A 16,253-nucleotide genomic window follows, 5' to 3' on the forward strand; every position below is an offset into this window, starting at 1 on the left:
TTTCAACCATCTCCATTCTACTGCAAACTCTACCCCCACTGATTGTCGGTGTCTTGGACAGTCATCTAAAGTCTTTGGACCTCCAGCTGGCTGGGTCTGAAACATAAGAGGGCTGGATGAAGCTTGAGGGATCAGGGTGGGTGTGGGGAGCCTTCCCAGAGGGATGCTTCTTTAATTGCTGTTGAAGGTGATGTACTGAGGATACGATGGAGAGATGTTAGAGGCAAGCTGTGAGAAGGCAGAGCCTTGAAGGAGCCTCTGAAGGTGGTCACAGAGGCTTCTTGCTTTATGTCTTCATTTGCCCTCCAACCTACAGTGCTGGGCGCTACCCCGCAGGTCCATTGTAGTTGATTTACAATGTTGTGTTAATTTCACATGTATACCACCAGAATTCTTAAATGCAAATAAACGATTCAGTGATATTCACCTTCTCCCAGTCACACTTTAGAAATATTTCAGAGTATCTTTCAACATCATCTCTTCTAATTCATCCACTTTGTAAATAACAAAACTAAGGCCCAAGGAGGGGGAAATTACTTGCCCAAGATCACACAGTTCTTTGTGCCAAAACTAGGTCTAGAACACAGGACTCTGGATCCTCTGCTTTTCATTATGCGCTCTTTTGCTTAAAGGGCTACCTAAGGCATTCAGTTCACCCAACCATCCTGCTTCTCCAAAAATTCTGACTAAGGCCTTATTGCACAGCCTATAGGAAAACAAACTATCCCAAATTCACAGTGCTCATATTAAAGGCAACACTTAATATGCCTATAGTTTCCCACTTCCAAATTAATTAGAAAGGAATGTGTTATTTTTAAGTCTTACGCTTCCAACCAGCCCTGAAGTGATTTTAAATAGAGAATTCTGAATGGAAATGAAAGCAGCTTTGCAATAAGAAGTGCTACCCTTTGGCCTGGGCACCCATTATAGACGCTTGTCCTTGTACGTTGCAGAGGTAAGAACTGATTGGATCTCACATAAGATGTGATAAGGGGCTTCCCTGGTGGCGCAGTGGTTGAGAGTCCACCTGCCGATGCAGGGGACACAGGTTCATGCCCGGGTCCGGGAAGATCCCACATGCCACAGAGTGGCTGGGCCTGTGAGCCATGGCCACTGAGCCTGCGTGTCTGGAGCCTGTGCTGCGTAATAGGAGAGGCCACAGCAGTGAGAGGCCCGCGTACCGCAAAAAAAAAAGAAAAAAAAAAAAAAAAGATGTGATAGGTGAGAGCCCATGTGTCTTGTTTCAAGACTCCAGGAAGCTCCTGCAGTCCTTCTTCCTCCTTTCCCGGTTCCTCACTCCCCTGCCAGAGGCCTGAAAACCTACCACTGGAGCTTTATCCCCTCTGCTTACATCTGGTCCACGATCAACGTTGAGATGTTGTCCAGAATTCACACTTCAGTGGGAATACTTTCAGAGTTGACTTTGAGAAAGGAAAGCGGGAAAGATGCCATGTCGGCCAAGGGTGGCTGGCGGGGTTAGAGATTAGTGAGGGTAGGAATAGCAGACCCAGGGTACAGGTGGTTCCCAGAAGATAGGCTTTTGACTGCTTTGTGGCTTGGCATGTGGTTGGGCTGGCATCCTCAAGCTGGAGGAAGAAAGGGACCTGGAGAATTCCTGTGTGGGCTTTCCTGATACAGCACGAAGAACAGGAGCACCTGCTCATGGTTCCCAACACACCTCACATCATGTAATCAAGCCTCCAGACCCATTCTTACTTGGTCGCTTTTGCTCTGATGTCCTTCCCCACCACTTTGCTTGAACAAATCCTCTTACCCTTCAAGTCTCCTATCAAGGAAAACTGTGAGAAGGTAGAGCCTTGAAGGAGCCTCTGCTGCCCCAAAACCTTCCCTGAGGTCTCAGGGGGTCTCCTTCCTGCTCCCACCCCACCCAGGCTCTTATCACTCCACTTATGACCAGGTCTCATTCAGCACCACCCTCCTGGGCTCTGCACCGAGGAGGCTGTTAGTGAAGATGTTTGTCCCCCTCACTGCGAGGACCCACCTTGCCCACATGGCTGGGTGATTACACATCATTGAGGGTGGAGCTAAAGCCTCCTAAGTGCCCCCCACAGCCAGGAAAGCCGAACATAGGACTTGATGGAATCCTGCGTTGCAGAAGCAGTGAAGTTTCCTGCCACCGTTGGCTAGAGGATAGTAGAGGATAGTGCCTGGAGAGAGGAAAGTGGTTGAGCACATCTGACCATGTGAGAAGTTTGCCCTAGCGGGTAGGATTTCTGGACCTGGTCACAGTGCTGTCACCTTCAAGGATGACCCACCTGCAGAGCTCTGTGTGGATGGGCAACTAGGAAGTCATCAGTTTGTGAGTAAAGCTCCTGACATGGTGGTTGTGTTGACTTGAGATTCTACCAATGTTCTCATCCAAAGTGTGTCCTGAATGACTCAAAATGGTGCACTTCGTCCAGGGCAAGGACTGATGGTGGGGAGGAACAGCAGTAGAAGTGGGGTCAGGGGGAGAAGGGGGCTGTGATCCAAAGGAGTTTCCAGGTTAGATAGGGAAATGGGGAACAGAGTGGAGGGCACCTCACGTGTCTCCTGAGACTCTGGCCTCCCTGTGTCTGGAGTGGGCTCTGGGAGCTCTGTTGTCACTTTTCTTTTTTATCATGCTCCTTAGGGGATTCTATTGTCCATCCCCAATTTTGAGCACCACTGGGTCAGAGATGGCCAGGCGTTGTTGAACATTAGAATCACTTTGAGAGTTAAAAAAAAAAAACTCACTTGAGTCCTACCCCAGATTAAATAAATCAGAATATCTGACCATGGGACCCGGACATGGCATTATTAAATGAATATTAGAATAGACTTTTCAAGCTCTATAAGCCCTACTGCACTGACATATTATAAAGTACTAATTTTGCAAAGAATGTTCCATAGGGTCCTGGATTTACATCACCCTATTTAGTAAATCTCATGATTCAGATTTGATTTTAGTGCCACAAGGCATTTAATCTCTCATATTTGAGAGGTTTGGATAGATGAGAGCTTAGTGAACCCAACTGAGAGGCCCAGTGACAGATTTTGTGATTTCTCTAAAGTCTTTTCAGACCAGTTTGTGATATTAAGATGCTCGAGTAAAAAACACAGACAAGGGCTTCCCTGGTGGCGCAGTGGTTGAGAGTCTGCCTGCCGATGCAGGGGACACGGGTTTGTGCCCCGGTCTGGGAAGATCCCACATGCCGCGGAGCGGCTGGGCCCGTGAGCCATGGCCTCTGAGCCTGCGTGTCCAGAGGCTGTTCTCCGCAACGGGAGAGGCCACAACAGTGAGAGGCCCGCGTACAGCAAAAAAAAAAAAAAAAAAAAAAAAAAAAAAACAACGCAGACAACCAGAGCAGAGGGCAGGATGAAGAACAATTGCAGAATCTCCATTATCATAGGATCCCAAACACCATTCTCTTTGTCAGAGAATCAGTATCAAGATACCCTCATTTGGTATGAAGATTATAGGAATTGCAGGCTCATTCCATGAATGTAGGGGGAATGGATTCATGATCAAAAGCTGGAACTAATTTCTGTAGCATCTTGAATAATAAAAAGTATGTCAAGGGAGGAAAGCAAAACTTTTGACAGTGGCTTAATTAAGTAGAAGGCATGTTTCCTCCATTAGGGACTGGTATTCTCCAGGAGAGGCTTAAGTAAGAAGATGTCTTCTTCAAATTAAACCCATGTGGGAAGGAGTTCTGTTTATATGAGGCTGTAGATTAGTGTCGTTCTTTGGTTTCCTGTGCTTTGGTGCATTTCTGAGGTGGAAGAATTCCAGCTTTCAGTTCTCCTGATCCGAGCACAGAGAGCCATTATCAGGCCTAAAGAATAGCATGACGGTCCCATAAATATTTGTGGCAAAGGTTCCTGGATATTCAGAGGACACAAAGGCTTCCACTAGGCTTCAATATAAAACTGCCAGGAATCTGTCACAGACCTGATCCCTTAGTTTTACCCATCCATCTTCCTTGAATTCCAGACCTTTGAGTCTGGTTCCTGAACTACTTGAAAATCTTGTTTGGTTGCAGAACATTTCTCTGCATAGAAACTCAATGGCCTTGTGGAGAGCAGATGTGCATGTGCCCATCATTGTAACAACAGCTCACCAAATATGAATCACTTTCCCTTTTCCCCTTCATGGTCAATGGGATTCTGCCCTAGCTTAGGATCACCCATCTCCGGCCAATGGACAGTGGCCATAGTTCTTCCTGTGTTTACTTTCTCCATTGAATGTATTGCTCCACACACAAAACCCTGAACATGGAGGTATTGCTCAATTTTTGTGCCATCAAAGTGAATCAGTTATACATTTATGGGATATTATATGTATATGTATAACTGATTCACTTTGTTATAAAGCAGAAACTAACACACCATTTAAAGCAATTATACTTCAGTAAAGATGTTAAAAAAAAAAAAGAGAGAGAGAGAGATCTACTGACTCTTTACTAAGGCATAACATTTCACAATCAGGGATGTTTAATTAGCTCTTCCTAAATGTTTGTCTTCTGTGCTCATGATGACAATAGCTCTAAATTTATAAAGCAAAAACTATGTGTTTTGTACATATTATCATCTAGTTGTGCAACAACCCTGCAAGGTAGATGTTTCTTGCCCCCAATTTGTAGATAAGGAACCTGAGTCTAAGTGTGTATGTGAGTTATATGCTGGATAATAAACCACTCCAAACTTAGTGGCTTTAAGCAATAACAACATTTATTTTGCTCGTGAACCTGCAGTTTGGCCAGGGCTTAGTGGGGATGACTCATTTTACTTCACTAGGTATCATTTGGGACAGCTCAAAGGCTGGGGGCTAGAATCATCTGAAATCTCACTCATTCATGTGTGGTGGTTGAGGGCACCTGTCAACTGAGAACTTAGCTGGGGATCAGCCAGAACACTACACAGTGCCTCTTCATGGGCTCTGGGCTTCCTCACAACATGGTGGCTGGGTTCCAAGGGTAAGCATCCCAAATGAGAGAAAAGGCCAGGCAGAATCTGCATCACCTTTAATGATCTGGTCTCAGATCTCACACTGTGACATTCTTCTATTCATCTATGCTGCCACAAAGGTCCACCCAATTTCAAGAAAGAAAATATAGGCTTTTCCAGTGGAGAGTATATGGGACTGAAAATAGTACTGTAGCCACTTTGGGAAAATAAAATCTGCCACATCCAGCTGGTTGATATCAGGGCTGGAGTTTGAACCCAGTTCTGCATGGCTCTACACCAGGCCCTTTACACTGTACTACTGAACTCTGTGAAGTCAAGGACACAAGCCTGCCTCTAGTGCAATGGAATTTAGTTTTTAAATGTTACATGTGGGGCCAGTGCAGCAAAAGAGTCAAACTTAAGGGCAGAGGATTTGGACCTTGGGACCGTCTAAGCCTTGGTGCAGGTTTTTGGTATGAATGAGAGCCATTCTGCCTTGCTAAGCATGCTGGAGTCATTTGGAAGACATATCAGGGCAATCAAATTTACATTTCTTGAGCCCTTACTGGGTTCCTAGGGTTTCATAAAATAAAGAACCAAAATAAAACAAGTCACCAAGTCACATCCATGCTAATGGAAGGCTTACCAACTAGATGGTTGGAAGGACAGATCATTTGGTATCAAAAAAAATAATACGGAGTAGTGTCTGACTTACTAATAGAAAACCTCACGTATCTAGTAACTGCAAAACTATCTAATAGAAATGAAGCAAATTCTAGAACAATACATAACACTAGAGTGAAAACACTAGGAAAGGAGAAGGAACTAACAAGGAAGACTTAAAGCAAGCAAGCCCTGCAGCATTTCAACATTTTTCTTTTTCTTTGTTCCCTTTCTTTCCTTTTCCTTTTTTTTAAGCTCCGGGTAAATAGCATGTTTATAGGTTTAAAAGCCAGAGTTCTTGCTGTCTTGGGGAGGATAATCCTGTTCTTAGGAGTAGGTGAGTTCTCAGAAGGGCACGAAGTATGGCGGGGGAAGGGCAATTAGCTGAGAGGGCAAAGGTCAGGAAGAGGAGGATGTCAGTACATGGACAGGAGAGTCACATGCAGGACCGGCTGCAACCGGTGGGGCGCACTGCAAAATGAAAACGAGGGATCCTTTGTTCAAAAATGATTAAGAATTTCGAGACAGCAACAACAGAGCCTTAAGCCAAGTGTGAGGCCCTTCTGTGCTCAGGGTCTCGTGCATCCGCACAGATGGCACGTGTGTGAAGCCAGTCTGGGACACAGGAGAGGCACCAGGTGACAAGGCAGGCAGCAGAGGGAGAGATAATCAGAAGTTCTAGCTACCAGAGTCAAGTAAGGGTAAGTCAGTGAAGAAGGAAGGAAGGAAGGAAGGAGGGAAGGAAGGGAAATTGCTTAGTCCCAGAAAGTGACTGAAAGAGAATCGCTTTAGAAGAGGGTATTAAGGTAGAAGCAAGACTGGCAAGAATTTTAAGAGAGACACAGTAACCTATTAAATTGTTTGGACATGAAAGAATAGGGAGGAGAACATGTAGGAGTGGAAGGAAGGGGCATGGTGCTAGGGTGTGGTGTTGGGCTGGAGAGGGCTGTTCTTTCTCGGAGGGTCTGTGAACAAACAGGAGGGTGAGTACCGACTCAGTGCAGAAAGCCATAAAGCTCAGCATAGGTTGAAGGTCACTCCCAAGAGGCCTCAAGCACAGTACTATTACGCAGCACGTTGAGTTGTAGGCAGCCTTGGCCCAAAAGCCACTATCGGACCAGGCTGGTAACTCAGGGTCCAAGGTACCACTGGACCCTGCTCTCTTAGACACTTGAGCTGAGTAGCCTGCTGGGCATGGAGCCTACGAGGTCCTTTGGGAGGGGATATTTACATAACTATGTTCAGTTGTTTATAAAACCATCTGGCAAGCTGAGGTGTTGATGACGCATACTAAATTGATGGGTTACCTGTCTCAGGTAATATTTTTAAATTCATCTGGTGTGATGTTTAATTTTTATGTGTCAACCTGGCTAGGCTGTGGTGCCCAGATATTTGGTCAAATACTATGCTGACTGTTTCTAGGCAGGTGTTTATTTGGCTGAGATTCACATTTAAATTAGTAGCCTTTGAGGAAAGCAAAGTGACCTTCTGTTCTGTGTGTGAGCCTCATCCAGTCAGTTGAAGGCCTTAATAGAGAAACAACTGACAACGTCGGAGGAAGAGGGAATTCTGCCAGCAGGTTGCCTTTGGACTTCAACTGCGACTCTTCCCTGAGTCTCCAACTTGATGATATAGCCCACGAGATTTTAGATTCACCAGTCCTCCACAATTGGGTGGAGACAATTCTCTCTCTCTCTCTCTCTCTCTCTATATATATATATATATATACATATATATATATATATATCTTTCTTTCTCTCTCTTTCTCTCTATCTATCTCTATCTCTATCTATCTCTGTCTCTATCCACACACAAATCCTATTGGTTCTATTTCTCTGGAGAACCCTGATGAATACACCTGAAATTCCTCATATGACATTATATAGGCAGCCTTCTGCATAGAGCTGATTCAGCCTTTATAATCAGCTTCAGATAAAATGCTAAGAATCTCTGAAGCCTCAAATGTATACTTATTACCTGACTGCTTATTGAATGAAAAATAAGAAAATAAGGCCTGAGTGACCCCAGTGAGTTAAGCCGTATGTGACTACTGAGAAAAAGAATGTTGTTTCTTCAAGGGTAGAACTCGCCATCTTCAAGCAGACCACAACCGGCCCCAAATCCCATCTCTTTTCATGGGAGGCTGACCAACCAAATTATTGGAACAGCAGATAATTTGGTATTAAAAAACAGTCATAGTAAGGAATATTATCTGACTTACATGAATAAGAGAAAGTGGGCAAATCCAAATATTGCTACTATGAGGAAAAATTTTCTCTTCCACGTGATATGAATCAGTTTAGTGCTATAAAGATGAGTCACGGGCCTCCCTGGTGGCGCAGTGGTTAAGAGTCCGCCTGCCGATGCAGGGGATACGGGTTCGTGCCCCGGTCTGGGAGGATCCCATATGCCGCGGAGCGGCTGGGCCCGTGAGCCATGGCCGCTGGGCCTGCGCATCCGGAGCCTGTGCTCCGCAACGGGAGAGGCCACAACAGTGAGAGGCCCACATACCGCAAAAAGAAAAAAAAAAAAAAAAAAAAAAGATGAGTCACTTTATATCCAAAGAAAGTCCTTTTCCTGTGGTCTCTGTCACTTCAACACTCTTTCTGTAAGAGAAAAATCAGCCTGGCATAGAGAAAAGCTAGGAATTAGGAATCAAGAATTGTATCCCTGGGAGTTCCCTGGTGGCCTAGTGGTTAGGATTCCGGGCTTTCACTGCCATGGCCCAGGTTCAATCCCTGGTCGGGGAACTGAGATCCTATAAGCCACGGCACAGCATTAAAAACAAAAATTATACCCCAGATTCTGCCATGGGACCAGGCTGTGCCACCATGGGCAAAACGTCTAAACTTTCTGGGCCTGTTTCCTTCCCAGTAAAAAGAAAGAGCTGGACCATATCATCCTTGAGGTCAGTTCTAGTCCAACTGTTGTAGAATTTTTATCTGTAACTTGAAAAAAATTTTTAATCACTTGAGCCTTCAGGGATAGTTTTCACAGACTAAAGTAACAAAAAGTTGAAATGTGACATAAATGGTGACTTAATTAACTTTCTGGAGAAAATTCAGGTTTCTTTCTTCTAGTACCTCATTTAGGACTTAACCGTGTGAGATTTTTAAAGGAATCAGACAAATAGCCTAAAAATCTTCCATTTTGAAATATCTGACATCTAAGCATCTGTCATAGTATGGGTCCAATCAGGAGAGAGAAACCACACAGTGATTTTAGCAGAAGTTTAACATAAAGCAATAGTTAACTAGGATAAAAGAGTAACCATTACATATAAGGCCACTACATGGTACCCTAGAGTTGAAGGAGAATAGCCAAGGGATGACAAACTTAGAAGGGTTTCAACTCTCACAGGCGAAGTGTGGTCAGCCCAGCAGAAAGCGTAGACGTTCACCGGACTGGCAAGGCCAGAGCTGGTTTGGAGTCGCTGGGCAAGCAATAGCCACCCTCCAGCGCTCAGGACGGGAGCAGACGGTCAGCAATGGGGGCATAGGTGTGCACTGGGGTCCAGGTGCCGGCGGGAACGGGGGGCTTCAGGCCACACGGGGCTTGCAGAGTAAGTGGCAGATCTGTGTGGACACCCTGGCCACAGGCAGACTTACTCAGGCTACATGGAGGCGTTGCCTCCTGTGTCCAGAGGGCTAGCAGCAGGCTGAGGCTACAGGGAACCGGAGAGGTCACAGTCTGGGCTGGGGCGGGGCCAGGCTCACTGCTGACCCCCAGCCCATGCCAGAGGCAGCAGAAGAGCCCCTTCTTCCTGCAGGGTCCCTCCAGTCCTCTCTTCTGGGAAATCCTACCTTCGCGCTCACTTTAGAAATGCCGAGAGGAATTGCCACTGTTTCTCACCCAGCATTTATCAAAGGGTGCCTTCAGAGCTGGGAAACAATAAATTGATAAGGGACCCGACACCTGTCAAGCTTCAGTGTCATCTCTCCCCATTCTGCTATTCCTTTTTGGATCCTTTCTGAATAATGCTTCCCTCTTCTGGACCTTGGTGCCCTCAAATGACTTGGGGGCAATTATCAACTTCACTCTATTGTCTGGAGAGGAAGCTCTATGTACCTGGTCTGTTCATGGGGTATCTTATCCCAACAGATCTCCAATGTTGTTCATGGACTCCTGGGTCCATGAGATCCTTTGGGGGGTTGCTGAGAGGTCACAACTATTTTCAAAGTCATCATTTTTCCCTGGGGTTGCTATTTTGTGGGTAAAATTTGCTGGCATTTTAGGGCAAATAGAGGCAGTGGTATAACGGAGGAGTCATGCATGGACAGAAAAAAAAAAAAACCAGTCTCGTTTGTGAATGATCTTGACGAAGCAGTAAAAATGATCTAATGTAATTAAATCTCAACTCACAAGTACATGTCTTTTAAACATTCTGGCAGATGAAATGGGAAATGCACATCCAGCTCTTTGGCCTCATTACCAAGCACAATAGTTGTCTCAGGAGAAGCACTTGCACCATTGAGCTGTGACCAGAAGTTTCTCTCGCAGAACAGTTTTTACCTGAAAGACAACCAGCAGAAAAACTATGGTTTTTACTACTTGGTATTTATTTGCCAGACATTTCCTGGGAAGTCAAGGAAATGAGCTTGTCATTTCAAGACTAACAGCTGACAGTATTCATTGTCAATGATAAAAGACAAGCTTTCAAGAGAAAATGAGAATATTGGAAAACAGGTATTTGCCACCAGGATCTTGACAGCCTCCTTTTGCTTAAACTTTTCTGATGAGCTTGGTGGTGATATTACAGAAGGAGATATTTTGCTACTGTATAAAGAGAAGTATCACCATTTGGAAGATCTGTTTAACTCTGTGAAATGCTATTTTCCAAAAGATGAATTTGTGAAGTGACAAAATCATTCATGGGTACAAGACCCATTCAAAGTGTGAGATAGATGAATGGGTTTTAGTAGAACAGAAGAATTTCATTGATAGGGCTTCAAATTCCACCTGTCAACTAACCTTTAAGAAACTACCACTTGTTGAGTTTAAGTGTGGTATAAAAGAAAAATACCCACAATTATCTGAATAGGCTATTAAATTACTCCTCCCTTTTCCAACTACATATCTGGGTAAGGCCAGATTTTCTTCATATACTTCAACCAAGTAGCAAAAGACTGAATGCAGAAGCCAACTTCTGTTAAGTCATACTTTAAAGATTTTGTAAAAATATAACGATTCCACTCTTCTTACTAAATTTCTTTTTTTAAATATATGGTTTCTTTAATTAAAACATTATTTATGTTAACATGTAATGTGTTTATTATTAGTATTATATTTTAATGAATGAGTAAACAAATATTTGAAATATTTTTTAGCTTTAATTATAATACAGTAAATATCGATATCTATAACCCACATGAACAAAAGCTCTTTGGGATTCTCACCAATCATGAAAGGCATAAAAGGATTCTGAGACCAAAGAGTTTGAGAACTGCTGTCTTAAACTGCTTAATTTCATTAGGCACTTGAATTCACAACACTGAGGGAAGTTATAAGTGCAAAGACTGAGACTCAGGGTCACATGGTGAATTACAGGCAGAGGTGGGTCTAGAACCGTGATCTCCTGCTATAATGTCTTCTACAACCCAAGCTTTTTTCTCAGAATGCTCTTCAGAGGGCCAATATCAAAATTTTGGGATACTCAAGCCACAAAAGTGGAGCAATATCACCCTCCCCTCAACATGTATCCATTCTAACAGGCACTGAATATCAACTCAGTTTCAGGTACCTGTGCTTGTTGCTGCTGAAGGTAACATGAATAAAACATAGTCGTGTTTTGGGGGTAGCCAAACTCACCATATGGGGGAGAGACTATGTGGAAGGCAATATTTCAGAACGTATAATATGACTTAGCTGGCATACAACGTATAAAGTATAATCATACAACCTATATAATTACATCATGCTATCACTATTATGTAATATTATACAGTGTATAATATTTTATGTTTTATTACAACTTAAATAATATAGTATATAATACCGTATAGTATAACAAGGTATAGTATAATATATACGCTTAATAGTAAATAAATTTACTATGCCTAGGGAACAGACAGTACCTTGGAGTCATAGCTGGCTGGCGGTTGTGTGCACACGAGGCCCATGGCAAAGCAGAAACGTGAACTTGGGAAGTTTGCCAGTAGCTGTACACCATTCTCCTTTGACCCCACTGTTTGCTTTCATTTCCCAGTGCTGCCAAAATAAATGACCATAAACTGGGTGGCTTATAACAACAAAAATGTATTCTCACAGTGCTGGAGGCTGGAAGTTGGAAATCAAGTTATCATGAGGGCCATGCTCTCTCTGAAATCTCTAGAGAAGACCCTTTCTTTGTCTCCTCTAGCCTCTGGGGTCTGCCAGCCATCCTTAGTGTTCCCTGGTCTGCAGACAGATCACTCCAATCTCTCTTCCTATGACCTTCTCCTTTATATCTGTGTCCAAATTTCCTTCTTCTTATAAGGACACCAGTTGTGTTTAGGGCCCACCCAAATCCAGCGTGACCTCATGTTTACTTGCTTTCATCTGTGAAGATTCTGTTTCCAGATAAGGTCACGCACACAGGTTCTGTGTGGACATGAATTTGGGGGGAACATTATTCAACCCAGTACACCATGTTTTTGCCTGTCCCCAGCCCACATTGCTCAGAGCCTCTTTGGACCACAGCCCATCTGGATTTTCCCTCATACTTTTCAGGACCTGGGGTCCCATTGAGCCCCACCAAGTTCTTGGTTAATGTTTTAAGTGGTTGCCACAAGCTCACCGCATTTAACCCATGAGTTTAGCAAATGGTTTCCATGGGCAACTGGTGAGTTGTGAAGGAAGAAAAGAGGAGACTAAACAACTCAGTGGTTAAAAAAAAAGAAACCCTAATAACCCAATTGAAAAATGGCTAAGGACTTGAATAGATGTTTCTCCAAAGAAGACATACAAATGGCCCACAGGGATATGAAAAAATTCTCAATGTCACTAATCATGAGAGAAATGCAAGTCAAAACCATGATGAGATCTCACCTCCCCCCGTCAAGGTAGCCATTCTGGAAAAAACAAATGACAACAAGTCTTGGTGAGGATGTGGAGAAATTAGAACCCTTGCACACTGTTGGTGAAAATACAAAGTGGTGCATCCACTATGGAAAACAGTATGGAGGGTCCTCAAAAAATAAAAAATAGAACTACCATATGATCCAGCAATCCAACTTCTGGGTAGTTAGCTAAAATAATTGAAATTGGAATCTGGAAGAGATCTTAGCACCCCTGTGTTCATTGTAGCACCATTTAAATAGCCAAGATATGAAAAGAGCCTGAATGTCCATTGACAGATGAATGGATAAAGAAACTGTGGTACACACACACAGTGGAATATTATGCAGCCTTAAAAAAAGAAGGAAATTCTAAAATATGCAACAACATGGGTAAATCTCGAGGACATTATGGTGAATGAATTAAGTCAATCACAGAAAGGCAAATACTGCATGATTCCAGTTATATGAAGTAACTAACATAGCCAAAGTCATAGAATCAAAGAGTGGAAAGGTGGTTGCCAGGGGCAAGGGGAGGGGGGAGGGGGGAGTTACTAATAACGGGAATACAGTTTCATTTGAGCAAAGTGAGTAAACTCTAGAGAGCTGCTTACAGCGCTGGACCTATGGCCAACAATACTGCATTGTGCACCGAAATATTTTTTAAGAGGGTAGATCTCATGTTAAATGTTCCTAGCACAAGAAAAGGGAAGGAGAGGGAAGGGAATGGGGAGCTTCAGGAGAGATGCAAAGAAGTAAGGGTAAATCGTAAAATCCTCGCATATTATTTCTCTTGGTCTTGCAGCAATTTTTGTCTACTAGGTCTAGAATCATAATATAAGACAATAGTGGAAATGTGGGGAGCTGTGACAACCACCAGCCTGTACACCCCCGCAGAGCTGTGGCACATGGACTGAAGGCTGGGATGCATCACGCACATCCAGCACCCGCGCCTCCTGCTCTGTGACCTTGGGTGAACATGCCATCTGGGCTGGGCCCTCAGGGTGGAGTCTGTACATGGCAGTTAAGAGCTCAGGATCTGGAGCCAGGTGGCCTGGGTTCATTCCAGGGATCCTCAGACCAGTGATTTCCCCTCTCTGTAATTTCCCCTCAGCTTCCACATCTGTAAAATGGTGACACTATCTCACTACACAGGTTTCGCATGAGGAATAAATGCGTTAATAATATACGTAAAGCACTTCGAACAGTGCCTGGCTATATAGACATTCGTTGACATTATTAACATTATTATATGAATTTTTGGTCCAGCTAATAAGAATTCCAATAATTCAGTAGTATCTCCTTCAATCCCCTTATGACCACCTCCACCCCCGGAGGTAAAACAGATGAGAGTGTGTGGACCGTGGCTTTTTATTTTATTTTTTTTACAACTTTATTGGAGTATAATTGCTTTACAATGGTGTGTTAGTTTCTGCTTTATAACAAAGTGAATCAGTTATACATATACATATGTTCCCATATCTCTTCCCTCTTTCATCTCCCTCCCTCCCACCCTCCCTATCCCACCCCTCCAGGCCGTCACAAAGCACCGAGCTGATCTCCCTGTGCTATGTGGCTGGCTTTTGTTTTTTGTTTCTGTTTTTTAATTCTCCACTTGTCTCTTACACCATAACCGGCCCTGGGGAAAAGTTCCTTTGTCAGGATGTCTTAAAGGACCAGGAAGCTGTCAGATGAGTGCTTCTTGGGAAAGAAAGTCTTAGGGAACTGATGTCATCAACTCAAGTTTTGCAATGAGCTATTATTAAATTCATAGTCACCTGTCTGAGTGTGGCTTTATCAGTAACTTTAGCCCTGTGGGCAGGGGTGGCGCCTGCTCTGTTGCCCTCCACCTTTCTGATTTTCTATAACCTAGCCGTGGTGTCTGAAACACTCAGGGTGGGTCTGTCTCCAGCACTAAGGAAAGTGAGAACTGAATCAGGATGGGGCTCTGGGTGGAGTTAAGAGAGAGGTAAAATAACTGTAATTTCATAGCAATTACCTACAAGCAATACCGTCGAAGGCGCCAGTTTTCCATTATAAACCTGAGCCTCTGCTGGGAGCGATGGGCCAGGTAGAAATAAGGACACAAACCTGCCTTCCCACCCGAACCCCACAGCAAACAAACCTCGAGGGGAAAAATAATGTGCTGAGCTTGGAGGGTAGATTTTTCTCCTTCTCTTTCAGAAAAAGAAAATCTTCGTAAGCCCCCATTCCAGGATGTTGGTTGGATTGCTGGCAGCTTTGCAAGCAAGGCTGGGGGGCCTTCCCTCTTTGAACCCTCCCTGTTAGTGGAGCCTGGTCCTGATGCCACCATGGTTTCCAGGGGAGCCAACAGCAAACTAGAATGAATGGGTGATTTCTCCCTCCAAGTACCATTTTGGGGCCAATAAACCACTCACTGGAAAAAAAATTACACAGAGATCAGTTTTCCAAACTTTTTGTTCGTATGTTTCTGAAAGTGTATTCTTTATCAAATTCACATCTCTGCAGCCTACTCAGAGGTAAAGATAGACCTGCCTTTCAGACAAAAAAAAAAAAAAATCTGCTGTTTTGAGGAGGGTACTGAGAAGGGGGAAATGTGGAGAGCAGAAGTGTACAGGTCTTCAATAATGCTATCTGTCATGGTTTCCTATGTGTTCCCATCTCATCCCCCAGCCCAGCCCACAGGAGGCCATAAGCTCCTGAGTAAATGCAGTTTTGAATCCCTTGTGTAATTTCTTCCAGTGCCTTGCACATGGTCAATATGTATTCGTTGAGCAAAAGGATAATTTAACAAATGAATGGTTTATTGACACTAGGTCAAGCAGTAGTCAGAACTAAGTGGGACATTGATTAAAGTCTTGAGCCTGCTGACAAGATAGAAAGAGATAGGGTCAAAATCTGAGGGTCTATACTCATGATGTCTTCAGGGAGTAAGGACCAAAGGGTAGAAGATAAACTACAGAGGAACATACTTTGGCGAGGTATAACCAAAGAAAAGCATTTCTTTGGTTAGAACTGGTTAGAAATAGAACTGTCCTCAGAATGGACTGATTTGAGAGATATATATTGCCGGTGAGTGGAGATATTCAAGCATAGACAGGATGATTACCCAGGAGTACAGAGGTTGGTCCGACATCATTTGTGTTAGACTATGTGATGCTGAAGATCTCTTTTTTGTGTTAGACTATGTGATGCTGAAGATCTCTTTTTTTTTTTTTTTTTTTTTTTTGCGGTACGTGGGCATCTCACTGTTGTGGCCTCTCCTGTTGCGGAGCACAGGCTCCGGATACGCAGGCTCAGTGGCCATGGCTCATGGGCCCAGCCGCTCTGCGGCATGTGGGATCTTCCCGGACCGAGGCATGAACCCGCGTCCCCTGCATCGGCAGGCAGACTCTCAACCACTGCGCCACCAGGGAAGCCCTGAAGGTCTCTTTTTTACCCTGAGATGCAAAAGGGTTCGATGGTTTCAGAAAGTTATGACTCTCCCTAATCACCATGCTGGAAACTCACATTCAGTTCTGCACGTGTTTCTCGAGCCCTTACCCTGTGCCAGGTGTCACCTTGCATAAACATTAGGAAGACAAGGATAAATCTTAGAGGGCAACTTTAAAGTAAGGCTGGGGCATGGACTTTCGGTTCTGCTCA

At 43.9% G+C, this 16,253-nt stretch overlaps 1 protein-coding gene across 2 annotated transcripts in view; it reads left to right on the plus strand.

Annotated features, from left to right (window-relative positions):
- The window catches only part of CLIC5 (chloride intracellular channel 5), a 160,134-nt gene that overhangs the window by 96,067 nt on the left and 47,814 nt on the right, over positions 1 to 16,253 (plus strand). The window lies entirely within an intron of this gene.

The sequence above is a fragment of the Mesoplodon densirostris genome, chromosome 10, assembly GCF_025265405.1.
Source record: "Mesoplodon densirostris isolate mMesDen1 chromosome 10, mMesDen1 primary haplotype, whole genome shotgun sequence".
Lineage (NCBI taxonomy): Eukaryota > Metazoa > Chordata > Mammalia > Artiodactyla > Ziphiidae > Mesoplodon > Mesoplodon densirostris.